We start from the raw sequence: 15,342 nt of genomic DNA, 5'->3' as shown, positions 1-15,342 counted from the left end.
ATTTCACCAGCATGTCACACAACTTTGAAAATGTTAACTTGTGTGCCAGCTCTGTTTAAATACATATCAGTGTTTTCACTGACAATCACAACAAAATCTTTAGTGATACCTAAAAAAATTATATATACCACTATTATTACTAGATGTCGACGTTACTGAATATTTCAACTTACTGACCTCTTTATTAATATACATGCAAAACTGAACAAATGCAGACAGTGTTTGGACGGGTGGCCCATTATCTGAAAATGTCAAGTGATAACACTGTTCTCTACAATAACAAACATTTATTTATATAGCACATTTTCATATAAATGATTTAGCTCGAAGTGTTTTACAAGATAAAGAAAGAAAAAAGAAAGAATATAAAAATAAAATTAGGCAATACTAACTAACAAAGAATAAAGTAAGGTCCGATGGCCAGGAAGGACCGAAAAAACAAACAAAAAAAAAAAAAAACTCCAGAGGGCTGGAGAAAAAAGATGCACATTAAAAAGCCAAGGCATAGTCTTTAACACAAACTGTGAACAAATTAATAAAATGAGTAAGACTGTATACATGAGGCAACAAAAATAGAGCTAAAGCTGGCAATAAAGCTACTGTTAAATATATATATATATATATAAAATGTATTTTGGGGTGGGAATGGATTAAAAAATTAACTAATTAATCGCATCACGATTAATCGCATCTAATATTAAAACATGTAATTATAAAATTACTACATAAATCATTAACTAAATACACACTGAATCACAAAATTAATGTAGAATCAACACAAAGGAATTGAAAAAAATAATGGCATAAGTTAAATTTAAACAATGACCTTAAACATGAACTTTTAACAAAATACTACCTGAGCAAGTACAACCTGAATTTGAATGTCTTTCTAAAAGGCAAGTTGAAAAGAAGGCAATAGGAATATGAGGTTAATGTATTACTTATCAAATTGGCATAGAATTTGATATACAGACAAAGAAAAAGCATCTCCTAAATTGGCATACATTAAAACGTGTTAAAACTCCGCAAATATTATCCTCTTTTGTTCATCGCCATCAACAATTGAAAATTATACTCTATACAAGTGTTGTGTCTGCAAACGGCAATCTCTAAAGCTGCTTTTTTTCTTCCCCCGTCTCGTCCCATCAGACAGTTTAATAAGTCTAAGAGATTTAATGCTTTTGTGGTCGGTATAATCGTGGTGTGACTTGGGATTTTTTGGGTTACAGAAACGTTCCACCACAGAAAAATGGTTGGAAAAAGCTGCTTTATCTAAATATTTGCTCCTAGTATGCTAAAAAAGATCTCCATAGCTGTTATCATGTTAAAAACTGACACCGTCTATTACCTAGCTAGTTATATTGCGTTCTTTACATAAATTAGAAAAGATACTGCAAACTTTAACATGGGTAGGGATAATCATTACATTTCTATTTCATATAATTTTGCCATTATATTAGGGCAGTCAGCACTGTAAGCTATCAGGCAGACTGGCAAGTTAAATACTGATGTACTAGAGACTTATTTTGGTTTTAGTGCCATTCAAAGATAACTTACTGAGCACTAAAGTGATATGATATTGAATTGATTACAGAAGCAAGAAATGAAAAAGAAACAAAAGAGCCCTAATTTTTACCTTCAGAACTTTTCTTTAGCATTGCACCAAGATTGCCACAAACCCCTCTCCATTTCACCTATGTCAGTATGTATAAATTAAGAAAATTAAGAAAATAATATCTCTCATTTGAAAACTACAGACAATGGACATGATACTAATTTTATAGATTGTATGGTAAAAGTGTTTAAGGTTAAGTTAACACTGCTTTTAAAAGGGTATACTGGTGTGCACTAGCATGCTTGATGTATACAGTATTAGCTAGAATCACAACCTCTTTCATAAAATGTTTTTTAATGTTAGAAAAGGCTATGTATTTCTCATAACTGTAATAATAATATAATGCAACTGTTTGATGTACTGTAAAACAAAGATAAGAAAAGTATTTTGCTAGAAACAACCTGTTTATAGTCTTTTGCCTTTTCCATAAAGCAGTAATATAATCTCATTGATTTAAGGAATCTGTTTAAGTAGGATGTATCAACCCTTTGATAGGCCAACGTCTCTTTCACAACTTCAGGAATATGACAGCTATATCACTGTAGCTGTTCGATGCACAAATGTAGATAACAACCTGTTTATATACTCAAATTGTTTGTCTTTAAATGTAATGTTTTGAAATAGGTATTTCAAGTCAGACAGGACAGTGCTTGAAGACTCTGTATTCCTAACTCACAAAGTGCTTTGCAAATAAAATCTTGGACCAAGAGGATGTTGTAATGTCTTCCTTTAAAGAATCTGAAAGATCCCTAATTTATTGGGGATTCTACATAACCCATCATTAGGGTAAGGGCAATGGAATAAAGATACAGTGCCAGATACAATCTTTAAATTTCATAAATCTTTCTTCACTTTAGAATACTGCTTCCAATTTTCATAAATAAACCTTTGTATATAGCAGCTTTCACAGTATGTTGAATAACTATCCACTTTATAAAAAGAAAAAAAAAACAATAATAAAATAAAAGAAATCTACAAGACATTTAGACTGAAATCACTTTCAAAACCTTTCCTGAATTAATCTGGTGTTAAATTGATATGTGGGGATTAGCATCCTACCCAGGGTTATTTGCTGTCTTATGCATAGTGCTGTCAAGGTAGACATCTGCTCTCTGACACCCTGAATTAAATTAAAAATGGAATGGATTTTAAATTTATAGGTCAACTATTATTATAAATCTTATATTTTTTTCTGAGATGTTCAATAATTAAACTAAAATGTCCAAATTAATAACTGAAATAAGACTGAAAGGTACATTCATGAGCTCATTTCTTGTTAAATAATACGGTCATCACTTCATAGCTGTGACCAATAACATTGCAAGAATAAGTCAAAGGAAATAATATTATATTTATTATGTATATTATATATGTATTTCTGTATTATTCTGTATGTATTGTGTATGTTATATGTATTGCAATGCACATGAATATCTGACTTGTGGATTATCTATCCAATTATTTTCAGAAGCTACTTTTTCAACTATAGTGTTGCATTAGGCAAATAGCAGGAAGCAGACACATTTTGGATACCAAACAAAAAGAGTCTTATCCAAGTGCACAACCACATTTATTCATACTGGAACTATTTTAAACAATTACTTAACTAATAAACAAATCTTTAAATTGGGCAAGAAATCCAAATAGATTAACTTCACACATTCCAGGCTGAAACCTATGCCAAGTCTTTGAAGATGTGAGACTGCAAAATCTTTTTATATTTCATAAAATTAATTTATTCTATAGAAAGCAAATGTTTTACATGATCACTGAAATGTGCAATTACGGTACATATTTTAGTCAGACATAAACTGGTGTTTATTTTCTGTAGTGCCATTCAAAGTAAAAACTATATCAATGTACTATAAAATACAACTACTTGTCTCATTGAATAAAATGAAGAAGTGAATGAGACATATTACATTTTTGTTAATTAACATTTTGTACCAATGAGTAATATTCAAAAATAACTGGGAGAATAGAATGTAGCTACATGTTTTAATAGAGTACATACAATACATATTTACTAGCATTTTACAATATCCTGCACTTACAAAAATGGCTCAAATAGATGTGTGGAGAGCTTCTATAGATGGTAGATTCCAACTCCTTAAATAAAAACTTTCATTTCTTGGATGATTATTAGTTGTGGGTTATGGATGAGTTAAAATTATTAGCAGCAATAAACCATAATGGATAGCAGATCATTGTGGTGCTTTGCTGATAAATTACTATTATATGCATATAAACTACTAGCAAAATACCTATGCTTCGCAGCGGAGAAGTAGTGTGTTAAAGAAGTAATGAAAAAGAAAAGTAAACATTTTAATAATAACGTAACATGATTGACAATGTAATTTTTTGTCATTGTCATGAGTGTTGCTGGCATACAGTGGTGTGAAAAATTATTTGCCCCCTTCCTAATTTCTTATTCTTTTGCATGTTTGTCACACAAAATGTTTCTGATCATCAAACACATTTAACCATTAGTCAAATATAACACAAGTAAACACAAAATGCAGTTTTTAAATGATAGTTTTTATTATTTAGGGAGAAAAAAATCCAAAACTACATGGCCCTGTGTGAAAAAGTAATTGCCCCCTTGTTAAAAAATCACATAACTGTGGTGTATCACACCTGAGTTCAATTTCCTGATTACTGCCACACCTGTTTCAATCAAGAAATCACTTCAATAGGAGCTGCCTGACACAGAGAAGTAGACCAAAAGCACCTCAAAAGCTAGACATCATGCCAAGATCCAAAGAAATTCAGGAACAAATGAGAACAGAAGTAATTGAGATCTATCAGTCTGGTAAAGGTTATAAAGCCATTTCTAAAACTTTGGGACTCCAGCGAACCACAGTGAGAGCCATTATCCACAAATGGCAAAAACATGGAACAGTGGTAAACCTTCCCAGGAGTGGCCGGCCGACCAAAATGACCCCAAGAGCGCAGAGACGACTCATCTGAGAGGTCACAAAAGACCCCAGGACAACGTCTAAAGAAGTGCAGGCCTCACTTGCCTCAATTAAGGTCAGTGTTCACGACTCCACCATAAGAAAGAGACTGGGCAAAAACGGCCTGCATGGCAGATTTCCAAGACGCAAACCACTGTTAAGTAAAAAGACCATTAGGGCTCGTCTCAATTTTGCTAAGAAACATCTCAATGATTGCCAAGACTTTTGGGAAAATACCTTGTGGACTGATGAGACAAAAGTTGAACTTTTTGGAAGGCAAATGTCTCGTTACATCTGGCATAAAAGGAACACAGCATTTCAGAAAAAGAACATCATACCAACAGTAAAAGATGGTGGTGGTAGTGTGATGGTCTGGGGTTGTTTTGCTGCTTCAGGACCTGGAAGGCTTGCTGTGATAGATGGAACCATGAATTCTACTGTCTACCAAAAAATCCTGAAGGAGAATGTCCGGCCATCTGTTCGTCAACTCAAGCTGAAGCGATCTTGGGTGTTGCAACAGGACAATGACGCAAAACACACCAGCAAATCCACCACTGAATGGCTGAAGAAAAGCAAAATGAAGACTTTGGAGTGGCCTAGTCAAAGTCCTGACCTGAATCCAATTGAGATGCTATGGCATGACCTTAAAAAGGCGGTTCATGCTAGAAAACCCTCAAATAAAGCTGAATTACAACAATTCTGCAAAGATGAGTGGGCCAAAATTCCTCCAGAGCGCTGTAAAAGACTCATTGCAAGTTATCGCAAATGCTTGATTGCAGTTATTGCTGCTAAGGGTGGCCCAACCAGTTATTAGGTTCAGGGGGCAATTACTTTTTCATACAGGGTCATGTAGGTTTGGATTTTTTTTTCTCCCTAAATTATAAAAACCATCATTTAAAAACTGCATTTTGTGTTTACTTGTGTTATGTTTGACTAATGGTTAAATGTGTTTGATGATCAGAAACATTTTGTGTGACAAACATACAAAAGAATAAGAAATCAGGAAGGGGCAAATAGTTTTCACACCACTGTATATATATATATATATATATATATATATATATATATATATACACATACATGTCTACATACATAGACACACACACATACATACATACATATATATGTGTATATATATATATATATATATACTGTATATATATATATATCTGTATATATCTATCTATATATCTATCTATATCTATATATCTATCTATATCTATATACTGTATATCTATCTATCTATATCTATATATCCATCTATATGTATATATCTATCTATCTATATATGTATATGTAAATCTATATCTAGATTTAGACTGGTTACCTGTGTCATTCAGGATTGACTTTAAAATACTGCTTATGGTTTATAAAGCCTTAAATAATCTCGCTCCATCTTCTATATCGGAATGTCTGACACCCTATATTCCAAATCGTAACCTTAGATCCTCAAATGAGTGTCTCCTTAGAATTCCAAAAGCTAAACTTAAAAGAAGTGGTGAGGCGGCCTTCTGCTGTTATGCACCTAAAATCTGGAATAGCCTGCCAATAGGAATTCGCCAGGCTAATACAGTAGAGCACATTAAAAAACTGCTGAAAACACATTACTTTAACATGGCTTTCTCCTAACTTCACTTTAACTTAATACTGATACTCTGTATGTTCAATTCATCATAATAACTATTCATAGTGGCTCCAAAATCCGTACTGACCCCAACTCTCTCTTCTGTTTCTTTTTCCGGTTTCTTTGTGGTGGCGGCCTGCGCCACCACTACCTACTCAAAGCATCATGATGCTCCAACATTGAAGGACTGAAAGCCAGAAGACCATCATCATCAAGTCCTTCCATGAGAACCTTAAATACAAAGAGGACTGTTTGATTTATGTTTGGTAGATTGCCCAGAGGGGACTGGGCGGTCTCTTGGTCTGGAATCCCTACAGATTTTATTTTTTTTCTCAAGCCTCTGGAGTTTTTTGTTTTTTTGTTTTTTCTGTCCACCCTGGCCATCGGACCTTAGTTATTCTATGTTAAGTAATGTTGACTTATTTTTATTTTTTATTGTGTCTTCTATTTTTCTATTCTTCATTTTGTAAAGCACTTTGAGCTACATTTTTTTTGTATAAAAATGTGCTATATAAATAAATGTTGTTATATCTATCTATCTAGCTATCTATATATATCTAAATATATCTATCTATATATATATATATATATATATATATACTTTGGGGTGCAAGCAGCTGTTGCTGGGGGTGCCAGAATCCATCGAGGAAGAAAAATAAATTAACATTTTGTACAAATAATGTTTTTAATCTATCCATTCCTAAATAATTAAATGGGCAGGCTATTTCATGTAAGTGCAATACGTTGCTTGTTAAAACGAATGGCTCCTGCTCTTACGTGCACTTAGTGCTGAGTGGGTATTATGAACTATTGTATCTGTTCAAGTTCTATTTAAATTTTAAATATAAGTAATTTTTATTTAGTCGACAGAAATATGTTTAGTAGGAATGTAAGTTAAATTTAGTCATCATTGCATACATTTTTCTTTACTATAGAAATTTAAAGACAAAATTCAACTTCAATTCCTACCAAAGATATTTCTGCCGACGAAATAGAACCTACTTATATCCAAATTCGAGCTATTGAGCTGTCGCCTGCCTGCCTGCCTGAATAAGTCACCTCGCTTCGCTCTTACTTTTTTACCGTTCATTTAATCATGGCTAGTCGCGGAAAAATTATAAAATGGAAGGGGGATTAAACCGAGTATGGCTTTACAAAAACAATTATTGATGGAGAATAAAGTATCCATTATTCATAAAGCTTCAATTGGTGATCTGCTTTTCTGCATTAACCTCATATTTTTTCATTCTCAAACCAAGGGGGTGGGAGGGTAAAATGAATCGGGAAGCGTTGATCAATGTAATCGGTGTACCAGGAAATCATGCATTGAGAGAAGTTCCCCTTTGCTTGGAATGCAAAGTGTGATTAAATGCTTTATTTTTTAACGCGTTATGGAGCACATGCATCGAAGCTTCTCAGCTGTGCTTGTGCTAAGAAAAGGAAACATTTTAAAAATAACGTAACATGATTGTCAATGTAACCTTTTGTAAGTAGTGCCTGGAGGATTCAGAGTGTGGAGAAACTCTAGAGACAGCGTGTGTATTAACTTGTGGATTTTTCTGTGAGTATTTGGTGGCAGTGCCACAAAGTTGGTTCCGCAAGACTGCGTTAGCTGCGGAGCTCAGCTCACAGCGAAATGAGGTGAATGGGAGGGGAGATGATGACGTGACTCCCCCATCCGCCTTAACTGTCAATCCCCCCACAAAGACAGTCTCTCGGGATTTACATAAGCACAGCCCTTCAACAGCAATTTTAACTTAGTTACAAAGTGATCAAAACTCTCGTTTATATCCTGTGTCCTCTCATTAAACTTGTATCCCGCATTAGCCGTGGGCATGACAAACGCCAGCAGCAGCCTGTCTATGAACTTAATTTAAACTTTAGGTTTACACCGTGCTTTGTTTCTGAAGTAGCTGCACTCATGAATATGGTTGTATGTGTCAGTCGCTCGCTTCTTATTGTTTCGCTGCCTTCTCAATTGTATAATGCATGTTTTCTTCAGAGCTTTTTGGAGCTCTTCCTTGTTTTCTATGTACTGCGTTGACAGTTCACGTGATTACATGGGAGACGTGATGATGTCACACAAAACTCCACCCCCCACGGCCATCGAGCTCAACTCCATTACAGTATATGGAGAAAAATAACTTCCAGTTATGACCATTACGCGTAGAATTTCGAAATGAAACCTGCCCAGCTTTTGTAAGTAAGCTGTAAGGAATGAGCCTGCCAAATTTCAGCTTTCTACCTACACGGGAAGTTGGAGAATTAGTGATGAGTCAGTGAGTGAGTGAGTGAGTCAGTGAGGGCTTTGCCTTTTATTAGTATAGATTATAATCTGCAGATTAACACAGCCAGCCTAAGAATGGTTATGATGTAACATATGCAGCCTGGAGGTGGTTTATGGTGTTAAATACTGTAAATACAGTGGAAATTTTAATCACTGTGTGCATCAGGGAAGTGCGGTCGAGCAAGGCAGGTGAGGCTCCCATCATGAAAAGTAAAAAAAAAACTAATAATGATAACATAAAATAAATGTGTCCACTGGTCTGTGCTATAAATTTGTTTTCTGTATGATTCCAATTATTTTGATCATTTTTATAGTCAAAATCACTGAATGTGCACATTTCCCATTCAAATACAGGGGAATAATGTGAAGTGTGGCAGCAACAAGCTCAGCCTCGCCTCGGACTCCGCTATCCCTCACGCACTGGGTTGATGTATGCAACTGGTGCGTGCCTGTTGCTGTCTCTCTGTATTTACACCCTGACTTCCCACATTCTGGCCGATACCTTTAATGAATATGTGTGACATATTTAGTTTTACTGATCGGTCATAAAACAGCAGTGAAAAGGCACAGGGTGAGGCAGACAATACCATGGTGCACTGAAGAGGGCACATGTGAGCCCAAAAGGTGCTTGTTGCTGCTGTTCTTCTACACTGAGGCTCTAGGCACCAATAAGTTAGCAATATGAGAAAGTCAAGTACACTGCAGCAGTCAGCTTTTTATTTTTGGTTTCCGATTGACTGCTAAAATGGAAGATTTAAGATTTTTAAAACTAAAGAAAAATAAGGAGGACTTTTACAAGAAAGTGACAGAGATTTTCATGGAGAAGGATAGGATGCATGGACATCATTTACAAATAAAGGTAAGACCATAAACGGTTTTCAATTTTATAAAAAATGGGATCAGATTAAGAAAAAAAAAAAACAATCCAATATTTAAAAACTAAATTTTGACCTTAAATAAAATATTCTTGTTTTCCCTGTTATCCTCCTGTTGAACAGTCTATATTTAAATTGATTAAAGCATCAGAATTAAAAGCTTTTAAAAACAATTAAAATTTCAATTAAATTAAAAATTGAAATCCATTTTCTTTGGTACATTACACTATACGTGAAATTGCAATGACAAATTTAGAACTCATGAAGGGTGCAGAGCAAATGCGTTCTCTCCGCTCTCTCTCACCGCTATAAATGTTATGTTCTTTCTTAGCCAAAAATGTACCTTACCTATCTGTGTATGAAAAATGCTGATGAGACATGAAACATAACCAGTAGTCAATGTGCATGCTGTCAATTGAATAGTGAATAAGCTACTCTTTTGGGTTCACATATTTGTAAATCTGACTCTGAAGGAGTCAGCGCCTCACCAGCCATGAACTTCATGCACATCACTGGTGTGCATAAAGGCCTAAAGAGCTCTCTTCCTTTTCCACTCACTTCTAGATAAGTTCAGTCATTATTTGAGTTCCTTACTTGCATTTCTTACTTTTATGGTTACAAAGATTATTTAACTGACATTGTGTGACTATACAAGAAGTAAGTTTGTTTTACATAGTAGGGATGTCATGACACTGGTATTTCTATACTAACTTGACACTAAAGTTCCAAAAACATAATAAAATAACTGCGAAATAGAAGCACTACTACTGCGCCACCTACTCAACATAGCACTAAACTGATTTAAAAAAATAGACAAAACGTTACTAGTATTTATAATGGCTATTACTGCACGAAATTACTGATTTTTAATTTATCATTCACACAAGACTAGAAAAGACCCTTTTTGAGCAGCAATTCCTTCAGTGCCCTAATTGTAAAATTCCTTAGCTTATTCTTAATTATGCTTTCATGCTAATTGGCTCTTAGAGAAACATATGCAATTGCTTTTGCATCATTGAAACCTGTTATTCTGTTCACTTGGATTGCAAGGTATTGGCATTCACAAAGTTCATTTCTAGTTTCAAAAATGGCCCAAATGAAACGGCTTTCGCAAGACACATGTTGATCTATTGGTTTTGTTTTTGTAGAGTGAAGGCTAACTCATTTGCCAGGTTGCCAAAAAATGAAGACTTCATACAATGGTGTCTAGTACTGTCTTAAGAGATGAAGGCGAACTAGATTCAGTCAGGACAGAAAAAGGGAAAGGTCCAGATGGGCAATTGCATAAGAGCATTAAGACAACAGAGTCTGTAGCTTGAGAAACAAATGCCTTTCAGATTCTCAGTTGTCTTCTTCACTAAATATATACTAAATATCAGTTTCATCTGCAACAGAGAAAAAAATTACTCTAGGATGCTGAGCATAATACACTTTTGTTGTCATCTTCTGTCCAATGTCTGTATTCTTTTGCCCATTTTAACCTTTTCAGTTGCCAATTTCAAATATGGCTTTTCTTCTGAAACTCCATTTTTAATTTAATTCAGGGTGTCAAAGAGCAGATGTCTACCCTGATAGCTTAGCAAGAAGTGGCCTGAGTTGCCTCGAAAGCTTGCATATTGTAATCTTTTTAGTTATCCAATAAAAGGTGTCATTTTGCTATAATTCTCCCTACATTCATAATGGCTAACATGGTATGCTCCTAATGAGATAACGGATGGTGCCCTGTGGGATCTCCTCCCAGATCTGTACCAGGGCATCACTGAGCTCCTGGACAGTCCGAGTTGCAACCTGGTGGTGTCGGATAGACCGAAACATAATGTCCCAGAGGTGTTATATTGAATTTAGGCTGGGTGAGTGTGCTGGCCAGTCAATGGTATCAATTCCTTCATCCTCCAGGAACTGCCTGCATACTCTCACCACATGAGGCCGGACATTGTCGTGCACCAGGAGGAACCCAGGACCCACTGCACCAGCATAGGGTCTGACAATGGGTCCAAGATTTTCATCCTGATACCTAATGGTAGTCAAGGTGCCGTTATCTAGCCTGTACAGGTCTGTGCATCCCTCCATGGATATGCTTCCCCACACCATCACTAACCCACCAGCAAACCAGTTACGCTGAATGATGTTACAAGCAGCATAATGTGCTCCACGGCTTCTCCAAACCCTCTCACCTCTGTCACATGTGCTCAGGGTGAACCTGTTCTCATCTGTGAAAAGCACAGGGTGGCAGTGGTGGACCTGCCAATTCTGGTATTCTATGGCAAATACAAATCGAGCTACACTGTGCCAGGCAGTGAATACAGGACCTACTAGAGGATGTCGGGCCCTCAGGCCACCCTCATGAAGTCTGTTTCTGATAGTCTGGTCAGAGACATTCACACCAGTGGCCTGCTGGAGGTCATTGTGTATGGCTCTGGCAGTGTTCATCCTGTTCCTCCTTGCCCAAAGTAGCAGATACCGGTCCTGCTGATAGGTTAAGGACCTTCTACAGCCCTGTCCAACTCTCCTAGAGTAACTGCTTGTCTCCTGGAATCTCCTCCATGCCCTTGAGACTGTGCTGGGAGACACAGCAAACCTTCTGGCAATGGCACGTATTGATGTACATCCTGGCCAAGTTGGACTACCTGTGCAACCTTTGTAGGGTCCAGGTATTGCCTCATGATACCAGTAGTGATACTGACCGGTGCCAAATGCAAAAGTAGTGAAAAAAACAGTCAGAAAAGATGAGAAGGGAAAAATGTCAGTGGCCTCCACCTGTTAAACCATTCCTGTTTTGGAGGCCATCTCATTGTTGCCCCTCTAGTGCATCTGTTGTTAATTTCATTAACACCACAGCAGCTGAAACTGACTAACAACCCCCTCTGCTATTTAACTGACTGGATCAATATCCCAGAAGTTACTTTGACTTGATGCTATACTCTGATTTAAAAGTGTTCCTTTAATTTTTTTGAGCAGTTTATATAAAGTTAATAACGGTTTCTGGCCATCAGCTAATTATGTGAACTTGATTACCAGCACCTTGTTCTAATTACTTTACTAATTTGTCTAAAATCAAAAGAAAATCAAATCAAATTTGTCACATACAAATTATTTATATCGTGCAATATGTGCTGGAATTTTTAGTTGCTCAACTCTAAGGATTGTGCCTTTAACAATAACATAAAAGGACAATAACAATAAATATATTTATAAATATAATAAATCAGTATTAAAATAATTTTAATTACATAATAAATAATAAATGATAACTAAATAAACAACTTAAATAACTTAATGTAAGAGAGTTAACAATGGGGCATTGTGTAGTCCTAGACTTTCCTTATTCAAAATGCATACGGACTGTGGAAAAATTCTCTTCCTCTGTCTCTCTAAAGTGAACTTTACGAAGCAGTAGTGTTTACCTGACCACAGTATAGAAAAGAGGATGTTGCTGGAAAAGGAAAAATTTTCATTTCTTTTGCCCAGGTCCAAAATCACTTGGCGAAGCTGCCCTTGAAGTTTAGATGTTTACAACCAGTGATCTGTTTGGCTGACTGCACCATTCTCTGCAGAGTCTTGTGGGCCAGCTGTGTGCTGTTCCCAAACCAGGCAGTAATACTTTCTGTCAGAATACTTTTACTGGTGGGTGTGTAGAAGTGGTTTAATAATTTGGAGGCCAGCTTGATATCCCTAAGGCGTCTGAAGTGGTAAAGATGTTAGTGTGCCTTTTTTACCAAGATTTTGCAGTGTTTGGACCAGGTTAGGTCCTCTTTGATGTGGACACAAATCTTAGCTCGAATTAGATCAGCACCGCAAATAATCAAGAGCAAAGGGCCAAACTGCCCCAAACTAAATAACTGTGCCTCATAAAACAAAAGGGCACAAAATGTGCACACCCATCTACTGTATTGTTACAAGCTATGCTGGAACATAACTGCTGAAGAAACAGAACGGCAAAAGCAAAAGTACGATATTACGCATAATATACCTTGATGAAAAGGGAGTGGGGACTGTCATAACTCACTCATCACGGCAGCTGTGAGCAGGCAAGCCAACGGGAAATTTCCGACCTGCAACTTTATTCTTCTCTTCCCTACTAGTACACTGTATCTTAACTGATTATTTAAGGCACACAAAGGCTCAAAAGCAAATATGGCAGTTCCAGTGTTCTACTTTTTTAATGTGGAGTTTATGATTACCTAGTATGCACATACTGTATATACATGCAATTAACATGGTGCAACAGCCTATCCTGGTATCATCAGGGCTAAAACAAGAACAAAATGTGGACAGAATGCCAGTTCTTCACACCCATACTCACATGTACTGAGCCATACCAGAGTTCACGATCAACCTTATAAATACTGTAGACAGTATGTGGGAAGAAATTAAATTAGGGGGAAAAAAAACTGTGCAGAAGTGAAGAATCTGCAAACTCCATATATGCAGTGAGTAGTTTTGAGTGTGAACATGAATGAAAGTCCCTTGAACTACTAAGCCTAAATACTATCCACTGCTTTACCATGCCACTCCTACCAAATATGCAATTATCTAAAATTCCGCAAGAAATGTACATTTTTATGTTTACTTGAAATTAAATAACAGTATGAAATAACAAGCTATACATTAAATATGGAATATAATAACAAGTAGGAACACCCAACGGTCCTGAGAAAGCTCCAGCTCACTGTTATACTGAAAATGATAATGAGGCTTCAGATAAACGATGGATTAAATTACAGAGCCACTAAGGCTCCAGTTTAGTGAATGGTTTAAAGTACATTCAAGTGAACAAAAACATGAAAACTAGAATTAAATATATATTTGCTGCATAAAAATCTGATACATGTTTTTTCCAGTAAAATACCACTCTACCTATGAATTTCCAGGCAAAGTCTTTATTTTTAGCATCTTCATTTTTTCATTAACAAAAATCTATTGCTACATCAATAAATACGCCTTCTACTCTTTCACATCCTGGCGTCGACATCAACAATCACTGCTACTCGTATATACTGTTGTATAATTTATTGTGAACACGTTAAGCCATCTATGCATGTCAAGGGGGCTTAACTCTACCGATTTTTAGATGATAAAGGTTAAGTTATAAACTGAAATTCACATTAACACTAGTGCACTCTTCTTAAAATCTGAACCACTGTCAAAATTACGTAATTTGTTGATCCATAATAAAGTTTAGCACGACATCAGGGGAGATCGAAGACGCTGACAAAAACCACATACTGTATATGTGATGTGATAAGTTGATGATCTAAAACTATGAACGTTTTTTTTTTCATTACCCAACTTATAACCAGCTAGGCTGAAAACTTCGAATGTATGTACAGTAGATATTAGACCAATTATTCGTTTGCATTAGTACGTACAGAACGGTCTCAAAGAATAAAAAAACATGAAGACAAAGTACTTTACTCTGTAAATAAGCTCCTGAAAAAATCAGTTTCAAATATTAATTTCACTACATAACGTGAAAGCCAAAAGTCTTGTAGCATATATGCGACAATAAAGCAAAAAAAAAAATGAAAGCATACAGCACGTACAATGGCAAAATATTTTATGATAAATGTAGACATGTCAATATGAAGAAATACGAAAAAGTAAGAGTTATTTTAAAGAATACCTGGATTGTTTTGGTTAATTGCTGAGACCCCGACCTACTCCTAAGCGCGACAAACAGAGGTTTGGGCTCGTCGATGTTTGTTGACGTCACAGACTACTAAACACCTGAGGGATGTTGGGACTCGTAGTTTTTTCCGATCTGCACTTCTGAGTCGTTGCCCAAAGAAAAGCATTAAAGATGTACACGCAGGTTCAGGAGAATAAGTTGATGTCTAGTGATTAAATATAAACATTTTTAGCCTTTGCCTGGATTCTTATTTACGGAAGCGTATTAGGGTATTTCTTGTAGCCTTCTTCCGTATACTAGATGAGTTGTTTGCCAATTAACCACAGAATTAACGAAAGATGATAATTCAAAATAA

At 35.9% G+C, this 15,342-nt stretch overlaps 1 protein-coding gene across 1 annotated transcript in view; it reads right to left on the bottom strand.

Annotated features, from left to right (window-relative positions):
- LOC120542235 (coiled-coil domain-containing protein R3HCC1L-like) overlaps positions 1–15,060 on the bottom strand; it is a 54,100-nt gene extending 39,040 nt beyond the window's left edge. Inside the window, exon 1 of the mRNA XM_039774545.1 lies at positions 14,982–15,060. The gene's annotated coding sequence lies outside the window, so the exon portion shown is untranslated. The remainder of the gene's footprint in view (positions 1–14,981) is intronic.
- Positions 15,061–15,342: the final 282 nt, after the last annotated feature.

The sequence above is a fragment of the Polypterus senegalus genome, chromosome 1 (assembly GCF_016835505.1).
Source record: "Polypterus senegalus isolate Bchr_013 chromosome 1, ASM1683550v1, whole genome shotgun sequence".
NCBI lineage: Eukaryota > Metazoa > Chordata > Cladistia > Polypteriformes > Polypteridae > Polypterus > Polypterus senegalus.
The sequence above is the reverse complement of the archived record's forward strand: the minus strand, read 5'-3'. Positions and strand labels throughout refer to the sequence as shown.